The 19679-nt window shown below is 32.8% G+C and overlaps 1 long non-coding RNA gene across 1 annotated transcript; it reads left to right on the forward strand.

The window, feature by feature from the left end:
• The first annotated feature begins 237 nt into the window (after positions 1–237).
• LOC127708944 (uncharacterized) lies at positions 238–9534 on the forward strand. The gene is made up of 5 exons (XR_007985442.1): positions 238–362; positions 4178–4240; positions 6873–7044; positions 7942–8142; positions 9209–9534. It is a non-coding gene; the product is annotated as an uncharacterized LOC127708944 (long non-coding RNA).
• The last annotated feature ends 10145 nt before the right edge of the window (positions 9535–19679 follow it).

Raw genomic sequence — 19679 nt, forward strand, 5'->3', positions numbered from 1 at the left:
CAACCTTTAGTCCTGTGTATATGTTTTGTTGATTTGTTAAAATTATTTGATATGCAAATACCCCGGAAGCCTTTATGCACTTGTCTTGAATTAAGATAAAACTAAACTTTACTCACATGTCGAAATGATATATCCCTTAATTTTGTTTTATACGTTTTAGGGAGAAAGTAGTCGACCAAAACATGTGGATGTAAAAGGGTGTACTCGACTTTCTCGTCCCTATAAGATTAGGATTTTGTCCAAACATACTGTTGAATCGAGTGGTCCTTGACTGAAGCCAAAATCACGTTCATCGTACATGTAATCATTGATTCTGACTAACTAATAGATCAGGTGTTATTTATGTGCAGTTTAAAATTAATGTAAGTTCTTATTGCATGTTGACAATAGAATATAATAATAATGTTTGCTGAGCTTTTGAATATAACTGAATATATTCTTTGAAGATTATGAATCCTTTTATTGTTTCAATGCTAAACATATGGAAATTCTATAAAAAAAAATCCATATCCTATCCATGTGTACACTACTTATATTTGACAATTCTGCACCTAATGGATAGGGATTACTGCATGCAGTGTTTCCAATGATTTTCCTTAAACTTTTTTTTTAATGAAGATAATAGTTAATAGATCTTAATACAAGTACATTTTTGGACCAATTCAAGTACAACTTCTAAGATGCGCTCGACTTTAGTGTCTCAGCACGAGGTTTTATGGATTGAAAATATCGTAATACACGGTGCTACAGAAGGGTTGATAAACCAAAAGGGAAAATTTATGGAAAATCCGTAGCGTTTCCCTTGAATTTGAATATTTGGAACCTAATCGATAGAGGTATACTGCATGTAGTTCTAGTAACGACTTCCCTAATATACGTTTTTAAATATAGATAATAATTAAAAACAAGCGCAAACATGATATTCCAGTACACCTTCTACGGTGTGCTCGACTTAAGTAAACACAAACATGACAAACAGCAACAAACGACAACTAAGTTACAGGCTTCTGACTTGGGACAGGCACATACATAATGTTATCTATTTGTTAAAAAAAAAGTCCTAAACAACGTTTAACTTTATAATCCTATAAAACCTCGTGTCGAGTAACTCAAGTCGAGCGCACCTAATGAAGCCCTTATTTGTACTTGTTATCATCTTGTTCCTAGGAAATCATTGCTAGCACTGCATACAGTAATTCTAATGTATTGAAGAGGCAATATCCACTGCTTTCGCAAAAAATTGATTGACAATTTTCCCCAAGAATATAATATACTTTGTATATAAAATTCGAATGAAAGCATTTTCGGTGTAAATCTTAATTTTCTTTGCACAATAAGTTACTTTTTATGAAGAAGTTTTTTTTTTTTTTTCGTTCCAACATAAACACATTTAAAAACCCGTCTCATATTGTAATTATATACCTCTGACGGATCGTACGTAATATATTTTCTGGAAATAAAGGCTAAAATTAGTAGTCCAAGTATTCTTAATGTGCACGACATCCTTACATGTAGGGAATAAAGTTTTGTAACAGTGAACATGACCGACATGTTATACTGAAGTATATAGTTTTCAAGCTGTATTTTATCAATTATGATATATTACACTGGACGCTTAATCAGTTTAATTAGTGATTTTTTTTCGGGGGGTGGGGTCGGGAACAATTGGTTGAAATCACAAGATTATGATAATAAAGTCTGTAATTATGACCCTTCGCTTATACAAATACCATAGAAAGTTCAATATCCGATGGCAACACAGAACCTTGAATTTTACCATCATTCATGACTTTTCAATTGATTGATTGTTGTTTGCTAAACGTCCAGTGGCAACTAATTCAGGCATGTTCAGGACTAGAACAAATAAACAATAATATTTTGATACAATAAGAAGGTTCTGCAAGGCAGATGTTGCCCAGGATGATGGCTTGGAAATTTGGACTGCCACTTGAAAAACGCTGCATTTTTATGCACAAAGCATTCGATGATCATCTCAATTCTGACCAGGCATGTGACAGTTAGTGTCCAATCATTCGTATTTATACATCCCACACAGCAAAACGGACACAGAAAGGATTTTTACTGCCGGAATTGGAGAATTCCAAGGATGACCATATTTGTATACCCAAGTCAACCCTTGGGATGAAATCTTGATCGAAATTATATTATCTGTAACTGATTAACATAACAAACGTGCCCTGATTGACAATCAAGCGTCATACATCAATGAATGATAAAATAAGGAACTGACCTGTAACGGTTGTTAGATGACACTCGATTTCAATGGTAGTTTTAAACGCGGAATTCTGTACTCATTGCTTGTTGAAAATATGTAGAAAAATACATTTAAAAAATCCACAAATCAATTTAAACAAAATATTTTGGAAAATGGATTTGAAGTTTACATGACTGAGTTTTTACTTGATACACGCCAAGAGATGTATTCAATTGACAGAGTGTTTTAGCAAATGATTCAGTTATTGGTTTCAGGTTGTATTGTTTATTGAAACCAGGGCCGGTTGCAGGATGTTTGAAGCTGACGTAATTCTGTCAAATGAAATAGATACTGCCGAGCGTAGCGAGGCTAAAAATATTTTGAACATCTTTTGCTAAAAAATCATATGAATCATGAAAAACATGAGATATAAACATGTATGGCGATCCCAACACCTTCTTCACTCTATCTTGGATCCGCCACGAGATACAAAAAAACCAAAAAAAAAACAACCAAAAAAAAAAAAAAAACTTAATTGGTTATTTTTAGACGAGGATAGAAATGAGCAGAACCTGAGTATAATTTATTGCACTGATAAAATAATGTGTCTTAACAGTTACAGTTATAAGAGAGAAAAAGGAGGGAGGAACGTTATGTTAAAATAAAAAAAAAATAATAAAAAAAAAAAAAAACCAAGTAATAGTGATTCATGTATTTCAACTGGTCCATATATTTAATTCCATTTAGTTGATTTAAATCAGCTAAATTTAGAATGTAAATAAAATAAAAAAAACTTCAAATGTAGTCTGATACACTGGTACATGTTTCTAGTGGCACGTACCCGTTAAACATAAACAGGTTTAATAAGAAAAAAATAAATTGTGCCTAGTTTTATCATATCAAACACACCAATGTTATGATGTCGACAAAATTAACTCCGAGCCGACAAATCTTTTCGCTTACTCCTAAATACCGTTTGATCAAGGAAAAAGCAGCGTATACCAATATGTCTATTATTTTGTATGATCCGGCGAAGAGAACATAGGGTTGGTACGAATTGAGATTAAATGTGAAAATAACAGAGTCTGGAGCGAATAAATTTGGGTACACCTTTACATGCACTCACTAAAAGAAAAATGAATACATTTCAATTTGTGTAAATTTTTTTTTCACACTGGTATTGAGCTTAAATTAGAAAAATCCAAACGGTAAGAACGACAAAAATGGGTCATATTATATACACGGAGTATGTTAGATTCTTAAACTGCAAATTATACTATATAAATTTATACACACTGAGTATGACCCTTAATAAAAATAAATATATATTCAATGTATTAATGCATGATTGTCAAAATAGTTTAGCATATAAATCAGACAGTATTGAAAAACATATGTAATTACAATATATTGAACTATAAGGTTAATGTTAATAGGAAAAAGAAGTCCATAGAAACTGACAAACGCTCGACTATACCAACCAACGGAATGATTGGACACTAACTGTCACATGCCTGGCTTAGTACGGCATTGTCCAAAGAAAAATGGTGGGTTAAATCTGATATTATAGATATAGCTAATCCTATATTATGGATAGGTTTTCAACCGTAGAATTTCGTATTTTTGGATTTAATATCACTAAGGGTCAAACATTTAGAACGTTTTAGAGCATGCGAACAAAACTTGCCAACGTCCTGATTAATGACAACACAATATACGAAATAAAAACAAATATCACAGACAGCAAACAACGACAACAAGAGAATTACAGGCTCAACACTTATGACATGGACATATAGAATGTGGCGGGATTCTACATTTTTGGGTGTTTTGGTGTACGATTTTGTAAATATTACCCAGCATGCATTAGAATATTTGGCCGAATTGCTTCATTTTGTACAAAGAGTTTACTAATGCATCAGAAATACATTTTTTTGTATAAAGCTTATCTTCATTTTACAGTTGGTAGAAGTTCATCAATGATATACTGAAGAAGACGTATGCCAACAGACGATTTATTGAAAGGTATTCTTGAATCAATTGAAAGTATGTAAAAAACAGTTTACGGTGTTTGAAAAATTTGTAAAAAAGATAAGGAAAAACTAATCAAAATAAGAAGTAAAATATATATGCAAACAACACTTTGGTCATCTATATAAAAAAAATGAAGAAGAAAAAACGAAACAGGCCTACTATCTTTACCGATCAATGGTTTTAACATAAAAAAAAAATCACTAATTTGCTTAATATACTAATCAACTATACTGTGCAATTTTTAATTATTTTTTTTGTGCTCATAGTACAATACCTCTAAGCATAGATTAAATATGAACTAGTTGAATTGAGTGAATATGGAAATATCGAAATTTATTGAAGGGAACTGAGCTCAAAGAACTCTTAATATATAAACAGCAACAATTTCCCTTTTTACATTCAGATATATCAGTTTAAAACGGAAAATTCTGTATACAAGAAATATGAATTTTTCTATTGTTAATTTTCATTTTTATACCCCCACTTTTAAAAAATCGGGGGTATACTGTTTTACCTCTGTCTGACCGTCCGTCCAGGCACATATAAAAGCGGCGTGGTTAAACTAGTTTGAAGGCGCGCCAACTCTCTCCTTAACATTGGACAGTAGTGTCACAGTAAAACAAAAGAACAAACTATAAAAACAGTTGAAAAAGGCCTAACTCATCAGATCGATACAACACGGAAATACGTTTAACAGAGAGGGGACGTGGCAGTGTACTTATACATCCCCACAAAAAAAAAAGACAGGAAGTACAGATCTGAGAGTTCTCGCTGTTACTGACAGCTAGTTCAAAGCCAATAGCAACTAATAAAAACAAATAATCCAAGGTGTGCTTAATTCCAATAACGTAATGTCATCTCAATACTAAAGCAATGTATTAAATTTAAAGTGTCACATTCCGATGATTGTCAAAAATCATGTACAAAATGTGTAATACTTACACATAAAACAGTTAATAATCAGCCATACAAATATGACTGATGAGGCACTATAAATATAAAACTTTATACATTAATTATCAAAGCTTAAACTACTAATCCTTATTAGTTAAAATTTCAAATCTATATATTCTTATGCTTAATTCTTCTAACCCCGTCTACGATCATACTGGGCACAATGCCATCCGTCCGATAGTCCGTCCCGAATAAGGTTACAGCTTTAATTTTGATTAAGGGAGTTTATCATCGTGGTCACATCAAACGTGAAACTTGACAGTGAGAAATAAATATAAAATAAGGAGATGTGATAGGATTGCCGTTTCAGAATCTTATACATTCTTGATAATATTTCCAAAGGCGTACACCAAAACGTTGTGATTGGTTAAACACGTCCTAAATAATGGACATTCAACCAATGAGGTAACGTTATTTTCATTTTGTTGTACGAACAATGAGATTACCCATAGTCTTTTAGATTCTAAAAAGGTTAATAAGATAAATATCCAACAGAGACCAGCTGACGTATATGTTAGCATTTTAGGTCACTGTACGACCTTCAACAATAAGGGGACACCCAAACCACATATATAGCAATCCATAAAAGACTATGACATAACAAAATGTCAAACAGTCGAAACTAGAAAATCAACGGCCTTATCTATCACAAAATAAATTCACGAAAAACAGATTGATATAACAACCAGCAACCAATACATGTAGCATACATGCTTCCGACTTGGAACAGGCACATGTGGAATGTGGCGGGTCAAACCTTTGGCGAACGCCGAACCATCTCCCTTACCTAGGACAGTTGTGTAACAGAGCGACACAAGAACAAATCATCATTCAAAATCAGTTGAAAATTAAAGCATTTTCAGGTTGAAGTTTTAGTATTCCAATATCTCTCTACAATGTTGAATAGATAATCTTTAAGAATAAGAAATTCAAATGATTTTATACGTTAACATGGGTCTAAAAAATCTAAATATTCGGACTCTATAAACAACATTATCGAGTACATTGGGATGTGATATCCCGTTCATTGAATATAGAAATCTAGAATGTAACAGTAGACACGAGATAGCGAACGAGTCGGTAATATACAAACCGTAAGAAGATGTTAAAGGGACTTTGTCGTCCAAAACAAGTGAAAATGCGAGCTTCTGCTCACTGATGATACCCCCGCCCAAATACTTGACGGTAAACAGGAAGTGATGCATCTGAAAACACATCACACGGTATAGCTGACTTATATAAACCCTGAAACCAAATTTCAGAAATCCTTATGATGTAATTCCTGAGAAAAATGCTGTTACACCACTGTCCCAGGTTAGGGGGAGGATTTGGCACCAACAAACTAGTTTAACCCCGCAACATTCTTTATGTATCTGTGTCAAGTCAGTAGCCTGTAATTCAGTGGTTGTCGTTTGTTGATGTATATCATATTTGTTTTTCGTTCATTATTTTGTACATAAATGAGGCCGATTGTTGTCTCGTTTGAATTGTTTTACATTGGCCATTCCGGGGCATTTTATAGCTGACTATGCGTAATGGGTTTACTCTTTGTTGAAAGCCGTACGGTGATCTATAGTTGCTTATTTCGGTGGCATTTGGTTTTTTGTTCTAGAGTTGTCTCATTGGCAATCATTCCGCATCTTCTTATTTTTATACTTATTATTTTTAGCATAATTGCTCAAAAGACATGCATTTTTCATCACTGATCAAAAGTCAGAAATTGAGACTATGGTTGTCGTTTGTTGCTGGTGTTCTAGCCAATGCGCTGTTGGGACCATCGGAAATATTCTATATTTACGCAAATGAGCTTCAAGTCATATTTAACATCAATAAGGAACAAGGTAAGGATGTTTTATGTTTAACCGAAAACCAAAACGATAACTATTAAGAAAAGTATGTCTGCCCTTTTATAGATTATAGTCGGTCATACTTAACAAAGACAGATTTCCTTTGTGATTTTAAAATGACCATTTGCACATATAGGTATATCTGTCAATATCGGAAAGAAACTTGACACTGTAACACAGAGAGAAACTTGACACTGTAACACAGAAAGAAACTTGAAACTGTAACACACAAAAAAAAAATGACTTTATAAAACAGAAAAAAACTTGACATTATAATACAGAAAGAAACTTGACATTATAACACAGAAAAAAACTTGACACTGTCACTTTTAAAGCAACTTGACACTATAACACAGACAGAAACTTGACACTGTAACAAAGAAAGAAACTTAACTCTATAACATAGAAACTTGACACTATAACACAGAAAAAAACTTGAAACTATAACATAGAAACCTGACCCTGAAACACATAGAAACTTGAAACTGAATCACAAAAAGAAACTTGACACTGTAACATAAAAAAAATGACACTGAAACATAGAAAGAATTTTAACTCTATAACATAGAAACTTGACACCATCACACAGAAAACAACTTGATACTGTAACACAGAAAGAAACTTGACACTGTAACATTGACAAAGACTTGACACTGTAATACAGAAATATACTGTAATATTATGTTTGTATATGTATCTCATAGATTTTTTAGTTCTGTTATTTTCACGAAATGTAATTTATCTTACGCAATTAACACAATGAACTTATTGTTAGAAAATGTAGAAGATCAATCAATTTTATTTTAGAAATTGCTTTGTATACAATTTAGTTTGAATCGGTTGTTTAATTTTAATTACGACTCATTTTTCTTGTTTTTCTTGTTTTATTAGTTGAAATGTTCGCGTCCATCCAGACTATAGGAAACGGAATTGGATTCATGTTATGCACATTTACAGATTCATTAAATCCCATGTGTTTCTTGGTGTTTGGTTTCGTGTTTACTCTGATTGGGCCGACTGTATTATGGGTGGCGACATTAGATCAGCATATGACAAACAGTTACTTCATTATTTTTGGATTTCTATGTAACGGTGAGTGTATGCTCGGATTATCAATTAAGGACGATATTGGTTTTCAACTATATCATGACTTATCGATTTTATACCTTTTTTGATTATCATTTTAGAAAGAAAAAAAAAAGAAATCAGATAAATAAAACTGATAAAACAAGGTTAATATCGGTTGAATGTAGACAAATATTCATAAATGACTTTTACGTAATTTTCTCCTGTGAATGAAAATTAAAGATACAGACAGATTGGATATAACCTGTACATTTTGACTGCGATTGCGGTAAAATATATTCTGATGCTTTTTTGCAATGTTTCTTCCAAAGTAATAGAAATGCACCGTTTTAGTATTGACACTTTTTTCCTATTGGTATTTTTATACTCGATCCACAGTCACTTGAATTCCGACTCTCTATATACGATTCTTGTTACATTTTTTTTTGTACATGTAACACTAGTTTTTGGTTAGTTTCAACCATCGATTTACTTGCTTACAAGTTTTTTTTAACATGGAACAAACCTTACCAATATTACTTTTATTTAGATTAATATTTTGTTGAAATAATTTCATATAGATTTTATTTCACCTTTCCGTTTTGCACAATATGCATTTTTTAGTTGAATAAGATCAAATTTAGACATGCCAGATAAGCTGAATACATAATTGAGATATCCGTTCAGTTATAGAAAGAGTATATCTTAAAACCAGCCGCCCTCTGCGTTTAAAAAAAACCAAACAAATATGATATGCAGTAACAAACGACATCCACTGAAATATAGCCTTTACTTGGGACAGGCATATACATAATGTGGCAGGGTCAAACATGCTAGCCGGCGCCCAACCCTCCCCAAAACTGGGCCTGTACAGCGGTATAACAGCACAACAAAACACAAGGACGAACTGTACAAAGCACTAAGTCTAAACTAAAAACAAATATAATACACTGTTACAAACGACAACCACTCATTAACAGGCACCTGACATGAGAAAGGCACTTAACATAATGTGGCGCGGTTAAACATGTTTTCGGGCGCAAAATTGTTGATTTTTAAAAAATCAGATCTGCATTTCTTTTTTTTTTTTTAGGATTAAGTGATTCTATTCAGATTATTATATCACAGAAGATAGTTGCAAAGAATTTTTCTTCATCAAACAGAGGAATAATTATGGCAGTTATGGGGGAAAGTATTAGTATTGGAATGCTCTTGTTTTCCGGTATCTATTACAGCATTCCGTCAAAGAAACACCGATTCCAACAGCTGATGATATTTCTATTCTTCTTTAGTGTGTTTGTATATATATTCTGTTTTTTGTTTCTTCGTGAAGTACATTCTGAAACAGAATATACGAATATATTGCCTGAAGATGATAATCATGAACACAGTTTAACGAGATTATATATGCATTCCAAAGACATTCCTGCAAATTATCAAAGACCCAAACTATCAGTTGTTAGCCTGGTTGTCAACGCTAGCATTTGCCACAGGTTCTGTGTTAAAAACCAACTTGACCGTGTTGAGTCAAGTTTCGGGGTTGAGTAGATTTGATTCTTACATTTTTATTTATGTTCCTGTATTTTCGTCAAGCAGTGGTATCATAGTTGGATTGTTGTCTGATAAATTACGTCAATCAATGACCAGACTCCCCTTTCTTTTATTTTCATGTGTTCTACAAACACTATGTTCTTTCAGTAATATGATACTTGTTCAAAGCAAGGCTTTTATAGTATTATCTGTAGTTTTAACGGGAACGTCGTTAGGTTCTTTGTATGCTTTAGTTAGTTCTGTCGTGAGTGAAATGTTCCACATTGACAACTATAACAGAAATTACGGTATGATTAAAGGAGCCCACGCAGTTACCACCCTTCTCTTCCAATATCTATTCGGATTATTTTATGATGACAATGTCAGTGATTCTAAATTATTTTGCAGAGGTTTGCATTGCACTGAAATGGGATACATGATGAATACTATTATAAGTTTAATACCTGTTTTACTTTGTGTATGTTTATTAAAAAGGTCCGCATTAAAAATTACCAAATAGAAGTCGTGTGTTTTCTTATGAGTTACGACCAATTCAGAAGCTAACACTTCGACGGATTTATTAAACACCTGACCAATCACTGGACCATTTTTTGTACTATGAAATAATAAAAATGATAAAAAGACAGAAACAATGAACCATACAAAGCTCAAAATCATCACACCATTATTTTAATGTGCATGTGCAAAGGCAAAAAATAAATAAGAAAACATGACCAAATAAAAACACATTTAAAACTAAGCATAATATTAGTTGCTCTAAAACGTCGTGTACAAATGTATGCCAAAACCCTTTGTTTATTCCTTTCGACATAGCAAGTTATTTGCAATATTAAGTAATGAAAAGGAAACTTAATTAGTGGGTATTACGCCTATTTATCACCAACACGTGATGTTCCACATAGATATAAGAAGATGTGGTATGAGTGCCAATGAGACAACTCTCCATCCAAGTCAAAATTTATAAAAGTAAACCATTATAGGTCACAGTTCGGTCTTCAACACGGAGCCTTGGCCACACCGAACAGTAAGCTATAAAGGGCCCCAAAAAATTACTAGTGTAAAACCATTCAAACGGGAAAACCAACGGTCTAATCTATATAAAAAAAAGAGAAACGAGAAACACTTATGAACCACATCAACAAACGACAACTACTGAACATCAGATTCCTGACTTAGGACAGGTGCAAACAAATGCAGCGGGTTTAAACGTTTTAATGGTACCAAACCTTCACCCTTTTTCTGAAACAATAGTGTAACATCACAACATAGAAAGACACATAACACATTTACATTTTTCAAGTGAATGTTGTGTGAATAAAATGTAAATAGAGATTATTATCACTTCAATTGTGCTCCAACGTACTCGTTGTATTGAATTTCTTAGAAAGTTCGTTTATAGCTATTGTGAAGCACTTCTTACAGTCTGACAAGGAAGTCTCTGTTGGTAACAATACTTCTTGAATGCTAAACTAGCCTTAACGTAAAAACCAAACGGGCTAGAATTGGAGACAAAAAGAACTGATGCAGCAACTATTACTCCGCCTTGTGCTGTTTTTCTGGTCAATACTATCGTTTGACGATTGTCACTAGGAAACCATAGCTGCTTGCATTCTGGTGCACCTGCGTCCAACCCCAGATTTTGGTAAAGAACATGTCGATTGAGAAAAAGACTTTCGACAAAAGAGATGATTCAAGCTTTCCAATTGTAAGCCCTCCATTTCTATCTACCAACATTCCAGACGCGCCTGCTTATGAAATGTACTATTTTTCTCAATTGATACGATATTCGAGAGCTTGCGGTTCTTGTCATGATATCCTTGATAGAGAGTTGCTGCTTTCAACGTACATATAGCTTTTGACCTAATGGTTTCTATTGGTAAATGTGAAGTCATCGGTTCGAAAGTTTTACGGACACCTTCATGAGTTGTTGATTATAATGAAGTATATCTGTCAAAGACGACCGCGGATATGTTCAAACTGTCGTAGCCATTATCCCGTCCCATTTTCCCAGATCATCACTTTACTGAATGAGACCTATCTCCCAATTTAGACGTACCTTAAGGATGTCCTCTGGTGAGGTTTAGGAAAATTTTTGTCAGATGTTCGGACTCCTTGGATTTTTTCCTAAGATACAGGGTAAAATATTTTGCCCCATATCACACACTTTTCATTTTATAGAAGACTTCAATAGCCCATAAAAAGGTCATTACCAAAATTCAAGCTGATTCTGGATTTTTTTTCTTACGATTTGACACCCAAATAATGCCAATGCTAAATATAAGGTATAAGGTGTAATACCACCATTGATTTTCCCCTATTAGTCTTTGTTAAATTTGCACTTTTCAAAAAATTGTGCAGAATTTATCTTTGTTTCAAATAAAGAAATACTTGGCATGAGTAAAGTTTTATCCTGTCCAGTACTATAGAAAAAAATTCACATAACATTTCATTGCATATAAGAAAATAACCATCACTGGAAGTTAACCAATCAAATTTCCCCCCTTTCTTAACCTGTGTACAAGCTTTAGTAACCATGTAACCTCAAGTTTCCAAAATATTCTATAGAAACCCCAAATAAAAAAATAATGGTGCTTTGAAATACCCAAGATATATGTTTATGACCCAGAAATGTTTTACTGCAATGAAATGTAGGATCAATTACCTACAACTGTCAAATTCAAGGGAATATTTTTTTTCGACCTATTTTCGCATGCAACCGGATGTGACGTACTATGATTTGGTGGTATTACACCTAAAGAAGACTTTTTTGTTAAATAAACTGAATGTGACTTTTTTCCTTTGTAATACTGGTTATTTCAAGCATTCCTGTCAAGTTTTGTGATAATCAGTTCAATAGTTTGAGAAAAATCTAGTATAATGTAAGACGACATCTACAGCGATTCGAGCAAAATTTCTTCGAAAAATCCAAACCAAGCCGCATCATGATAGAATATAGTGTGGACCAATAAATGATCAAATATTTATCTCATCTGCCTACAAACAGTTGAATATGATACAAAAGATGACTTTATGATGATAAATACTACTAATGGACCTCTTTGTCTTCCTTATAAGGTCTCTTTTGGTCCATTAATACCTCTAATTTCCTCAAAATTTCTACTTTTTAGGCCAATAAATAAAAATTTTGGGGTAACTTTCACTCATTTATGATAGAAATGTTATAATAAATGATTAATTGAAGTATTCAAGCTGAATGAACTATCCGTATAAAAGTTTACTGTCTCCAAGGAGGTTTCAATAAGTCCTTACGTAAAACTTAAATTTACGCCGCGTTCCAGAGAGGGACATAAAAAGCTTCTCTTTTGGTGAATAATTTGTTGTTACTGCTTTTAAAATAATTTTTACTTAAAACTATATATTTATTAAAGTATTTCTTAGGAAAAATTTTCTGGTATAGCAGAATATAAGAAATAAGGAGAAAAAACTCCCCAATACTCTAAGTATGGCTTGTTCTGTAAACTAATATTCATGGTAAAGTCCTATTTCAAGGAAATTTTCTCATAAAATGTGTTTTGGAGACTCAATCCACTCAAAATATTTCATTATTTGTAATATTTCACTTAAATAGCAAGAAATTTTAACACATGAGAGTACTCACAAGGTCAAAGGTGCATGTACAGCTTCCCATATTAGGTGTAATACCACCATTGATTTTCCCCTATTAGTCTTTGTTAAATTTGCACTTTTCAAAAAATTGTGCAGAATTTATCTTTGTTTCAAATAAAGAAATACTTGGCATGAGTAAAGTTTTATCCTGTCCAGTACTATAGAAAAAAATTCACATAACATTTCATTGCATATAAGAAAATAACCATCACTGGAAGTTAACCAATCAAATTTCCCCCCTTTCTTAACCTGTGTACAAGCTTTAGTAACCATGTAACCTCAAGTTTCCAAAATATTCTATAGAAACCCCAAATAAAAAAATAATGGTGCTTTGAAATACCCAAGATATATGTTTATGACCCAGAAATGTTTTACTGCAATGAAATGTAGGATCAATTACCTACAACTGTCAAATTCAAGGGAATATTTTTTTTCGACCTATTTTCGCATGCAACCGGATGTGACGTACTATGATTTGGTGGTATTACACCTAAAGAAGACTTTTTTGTTAAATAAACTGAATGTGACTTTTTTCCTTTGTAATACTGGTTATTTCAAGCATTCCTGTCAAGTTTTGTGATAATCAGTTCAATAGTTTGAGAAAAATCTAGTATAATGTAAGACGACATCTACAGCGATTCGAGCAAAATTTCTTCGAAAAATCCAAACCAAGCCGCATCATGATAGAATATAGTGTGGACCAATAAATGATCAAATATTTATCTCATCTGCCTACAAACAGTTGAATATGATACAAAAGATGACTTTATGATGATAAATACTACTAATGGACCTCTTTGTCTTCCTTATAAGGTCTCTTTTGGTCCATTAATACCTCTAATTTCCTCAAAATTTCTACTTTTTAGGCCAATAAATAAAAATTTTGGGGTAACTTTCACTCATTTATGATAGAAATGTTATAATAAATGATTAATTGAAGTATTCAAGCTGAATGAACTATCCGTATAAAAGTTTACTGTCTCCAAGGAGGTTTCAATAAGTCCTTACGTAAAACTTAAATTTACGCCGCGTTCCAGAGAGGGACATAAAAAGCTTCTCTTTTGGTGAATAATTTGTTGTTACTGCTTTTAAAATAATTTTTACTTAAAACTATATATTTATTAAAGTATTTCTTAGGAAAAATTTTCTGGTATAGCAGAATATAAGAAATAAGGAGAAAAAACTCCCCAATACTCTAAGTATGGCTTGTTCTGTAAACTAATATTCATGGTAAAGTCCTATTTCAAGGAAATTTTCTCATAAAATGTGTTTTGGAGACTCAATCCACTCAAAATATTTCATTATTTGTAATATTTCACTTAAATAGCAAGAAATTTTAACACATGAGAGTACTCACAAGGTCAAAGGTGCATGTACAGCTTCCCATATTAGGTGTAATACCACCATTGATTTTCCCCTATTAGTCTTTGTTAAATTTGCACTTTTCAAAAAATTGTGCAGAATTTATCTTTGTTTCAAATAAAGAAATACTTGGCATGAGTAAAGTTTTATCCTGTCCAGTACTATAGAAAAAAATTCACATAACATTTCATTGCATATAAGAAAATAACCATCACTGGAAGTTAACCAATCAAATTTCCCCCCTTTCTTAACCTGTGTACAAGCTTTAGTAACCATGTAACCTCAAGTTTCCAAAATATTCTATAGAAACCCCAAATAAAAAAATAATGGTGCTTTGAAATACCCAAGATATATGTTTATGACCCAGAAATGTTTTACTGCAATGAAATGTAGGATCAATTACCTACAACTGTCAAATTCAAGGGAATATTTTTTTTCGACCTATTTTCGCATGCAACCGGATGTGACGTACTATGATTTGGTGGTATTACACCTATAAGTCCGAGTCAGCCTTTTCCGCCATTTAAAAAACATCAAATATCTCAAAAAGGAGGTTCATAACATATCAATGTTTTTATTTACTTCCTTAAGGCAAAGAACCACTAATTCGGGCCCGGTCTGAAAGAACACACAAGAAAGTAGTACATATTTCAAACAAAATAGTTCCTACGCATAGCTGTATCTTTTATAATTTGTAAAATATTTGGGTAATTTTTATATCAAATGAAAGCTGAATGACTGTGGATCATTGTAAAACCTTTCAATGAATGTTATATTAAATAATAAAAAAAGTTGTATGAAATTGTAACAGGAGGTCATTTATTGCCTGATTCTCAGATCTGAAGTACCTGTTTTTGTTCTTCCGAACTTCTGGGAACCAGTGCGGTTTTATATGCAATTAAAGGTATGATGAGTTTTCCAGCAAGGGTAACCAGAAAGTATTGTTTTGACATGGAATGAGTGTCACTTTATTTAAACTTAAAACGAAAGAGCTATGAAGGCTTGAAATCAAGGAATTTAACATAAAAAGCAATGGGACCATTAATTACTAGTAGTGGTTTTATTCCTCAACTAATGCCCTTCTGACTTATAGCATCAATTTTGAATTCTAGATTTTTTTAATTTCACCTAACTACATCCTTAAATAACAAAAAGTCTGCAAATTTACGAAAAAAAACAAACTAAAAACAGATATGACAGACATCAACGAAAGACATCACTAATTACAGGCTCCTCACTTTAGACAAACACTTACATTTGTACAGAACGGAGTTAAAGAAGTTTGTGAGTTTTCGCTCTCCCCTAACCATGAACAGTGATGTATCATCACAACATAAGAACAAGCTGTACATATTAGGTGGAAAAGGCTTAACGCAATATATGGATACGGAGCATGAACAGCAACTAAAATAAAAACAAAAGGCATTCGTAGGTTTCTCTTCGATTTGTTAATTTTGATTGTCCCTATGGTATCGTCCGCCTCTTACATTTTCTAAATCATAGATTTTCTGTTTAGTGTTTCTTGTTATTGTTGTTTGTCTTTTCGTCGTTTCTTGTTTGTTTTTTACTGCATGTGGATTCGCATGCCATGTGATATATGGTATTGTCTTCCTAGTTTGTAATTTGTTCAAACCTAACACTCTGAAAAACAACTCCCCAAAAGCGAATTTTGCATCTCAGTCCATTTATATTATTTAGATTTCTTGTTATCTCGGAATAAGACCCTATCACCGCCGACCGGTTCGGCAGAAGTAATCTGTTACACAGATCCGACGAATACTTTGTTTTATGTTGCATGTATTTTCAATACAATAACCCACGTAATTTTTCCAAAATATGGTGAAGATATCTGAAAAAATATCAATCAATTAGTTACAGGTTCACTCGTTTTAAAGAGTAGTTCGCGTTTGATCATGTTGATTGCAAATTTCTTTAAGACTGCAATTATAGCTCTTCGCACTTGAGGTTTCATAACATATGTGTATGCCATAAACGACACATGGAAGAACTATTTATGTCGTCTTTTTTAAAAATGAACAAGCGTAATGTATTAATTAAGATAATTGTATGTTGATGGCATATAATTGGGCAGGTGTATAGTTCTGCCTAGAAATGGGTCAAAAAAGGGATAAACAACAATGCTACAAGAAATAACTCTACTCAAATATCGTCATACACGTGCGTAGAAGACAAAACATCCCAAAAGCATGGGAAAAAGCGAAAAACGAGGAAAAGCTTAAGACAAACCACAGTCTTTTAAACATTACATCGAACGCTAAAGACTGACCACAGGAAACCCACCGTAAACCGGGATAAATTTCATTGATTCCGGAAGTGCTTTACATACAGCATCCTTCGTGTTGCTTATGGTAAGTACAAATATGGTGATGATTTTCGTTCGGAGATGTCACAATAACGAAAACAAGGATGCAATTGTTTCTATGAAAATAAGAACATATCAATTGTGATTTGTGAAGCAGATAGGGCACCTTTTACATTAAGTTGACCATTGAAATAATGAAAGCTTTATGTTTGTCATACATTGTATTCAAAAGACTTCAATCTGTGTCAATAGCAAGAAAAAGGTTAAATCATGAAGCAGACCATCCAGTTTTGGTAGTATTATTAATTGCAAGTTCACTGGGATAACTAAAATACAAGCACTCACTGAAACGTTGGTCACTGAGCTTAGATGTCCAGTATAAAAACGAGATTTTGTCGTATATATATAGTCCTTTCTGATATTAATACAAACGGTAAGATGGACGAATCTCTGATTTTCTTTGTACCTGTTTATGTGGGATCGACTGTCAATTGCAAGTTATTTAGTTAGACATTCCAATGAATACCGGTTGCTTATAAAAACAGTATTGCTAGAGGTTTGTATGCTAAATCAACTTATATTTTTCGTTCAAAAAGGATGAAGCAATCGGGCTTCTTGAAAAGGTTTATCCATGTTCTGGGATAGTCCAAAACTGCATATTTCTTTAAAATAAAATTTGTCTTGCAGTCCATGGGCAGTTGATAAAGCATAAAAGACATACACCTAGGACCGTAATTTTATTACTGATTATTGAAATGTAGAGATATAATTACAAAAAAATAAAATGACAAAAAAAATTTCACTAAGACTGCATTTCTTACACATTCGCATATTATGTTTAGATACATACTTCACAAATGTATTTCCTTAGTATAATTGAAACACACAGGCATATGCTTCATTTTTATATATTCATAGTTATGTCGACTACCTAGAATAACCTAGAAAGAGAATGAATACATATAAACTATTTTATAGGATAAAGCATGAAAACCCAACATCACTGGCAGTGGTATTAATAAACAGCTTCCTCGACTCCATCATACTTATACTGTGATCATTGTCATACCACAAGTATGAACGAACACATGCAAGTCCGTAGCGTTGAACCAGAGGTTATGTAAAATGAACAACTAAGAATTTAGAAATTACTTTTAAAAATGTGAACGTTCTGCTTGTATTTTATAGATCCTAGTTTGATAGTACCCATCTGTTGTAAGTTAAACAAAAATATCAAAAAACGAGACAAACATTCTGTTTTCGGTAGAATTATTAAGGTGAATCAGATGTTTACTACTATATTTTGGTGGGGTTCGTGTTGCTCAGAATTTAGTTTTCTATGTTGTGTTTTGTATACCGTTGTATATTTGTTTCTTTTTTTGCCATGGCGTTGTCAATTTATTTTCGACTTATAAGTTTGAATGTTCCTTTGTATCTTTCTCCTCTCCTTTACTAAGATACATTAGATACATTCATTCGCTAGTATGTGTGTTAATTAGTGACAGAAAATCATCATTACATTTATATATCAACACAAAATAACAGCGTAAAATTCTTTATCTGTTTGCGTTCGAAACAAATTGTATGGATTTGGTTGTCTATTATTTATTTGGTTTGATTGGTCAATGCTCAAAATGAATAGACTAAGAAAATTAGGTTGACATTTTAATCAATCTTCAATCTGATGATATTCGTCATGAATAATTCATGTCATTAAGGTTTTTGAATGAGGTAAATTTCCCTCTTACACCATAATTCAGTCCGGCGTGCACCATTAAATTACATATATACACCATTACATCATACACAATTTCCTATATGACATACACTATTTCATTTTACCTTTTCCAATTAAAACATGCTAGTACACGATTTCTAACCAATCAAATTTGTCCCAAATGTAACGTGCATGAAGATATTTCAAATTCAAAACATCTTTTGCGAAACTAACAAAAATTTAAACAACACCCAATATTCATCATGCTGCATTCACTTTTCCCCGTGCACAATACACCATTAACCGTTATACCATACCCCAAACACCATTACACCATACTCCAAACACCATTACACCATACACGTGTTATTGGGAAGTTTACACCATTCAAGAACTATATATAGTGTACTGCAATATTTGTGATAAACCAGCTATTCATCACCACACTATACCTTCCTCATCAAAATAAGACTCTATTGGGGGGTTGCTCGATTGGTCTTTATACAACGAATGGTCAATAATAGGTGGAAGTGGGAAATGTAAAAATAAAAAAAATCTTTATACAACTCCAGTATGGCAGATGTACAACCTCACTAGGGTTAAAAACTCCATGAAAAGATCCAAAGCTAAAAACAAACGTTGTAACTATGTTTTGAAGATTTGCTAAAAAATGAATTACTACATCCCAAAGTCTTGAGACGTTTTAAGGGTCTGGTTTGAAAATTGTAGCTCGAGTTGATTGCACTAATTGGTGCCATTTTTTGTAGATTTTGATGAAAAAAGACTAAGTGTTAAAATTTGGTAAAATGGGAAAAAAATCCTTAAATAATTCCATTTTATCAGGTGCACAACTTCAACATGTGTGCAATCTTTCCGTGAAGTTTCAGCGGAGGAGTTAATTACAAAGTTCGGTAACAAATTTTACCCATCCGCTCGCTCGCCCGATATCAGAAAAAAATATATAAGCCGGTTTTATACTTCGTC

The sequence above is a fragment of the Mytilus californianus genome, unplaced genomic scaffold (genome assembly GCF_021869535.1).
Source record: "Mytilus californianus isolate M0D057914Y unplaced genomic scaffold, xbMytCali1.0.p SCAF_7, whole genome shotgun sequence".
NCBI lineage: Eukaryota > Metazoa > Mollusca > Bivalvia > Mytilida > Mytilidae > Mytilus > Mytilus californianus.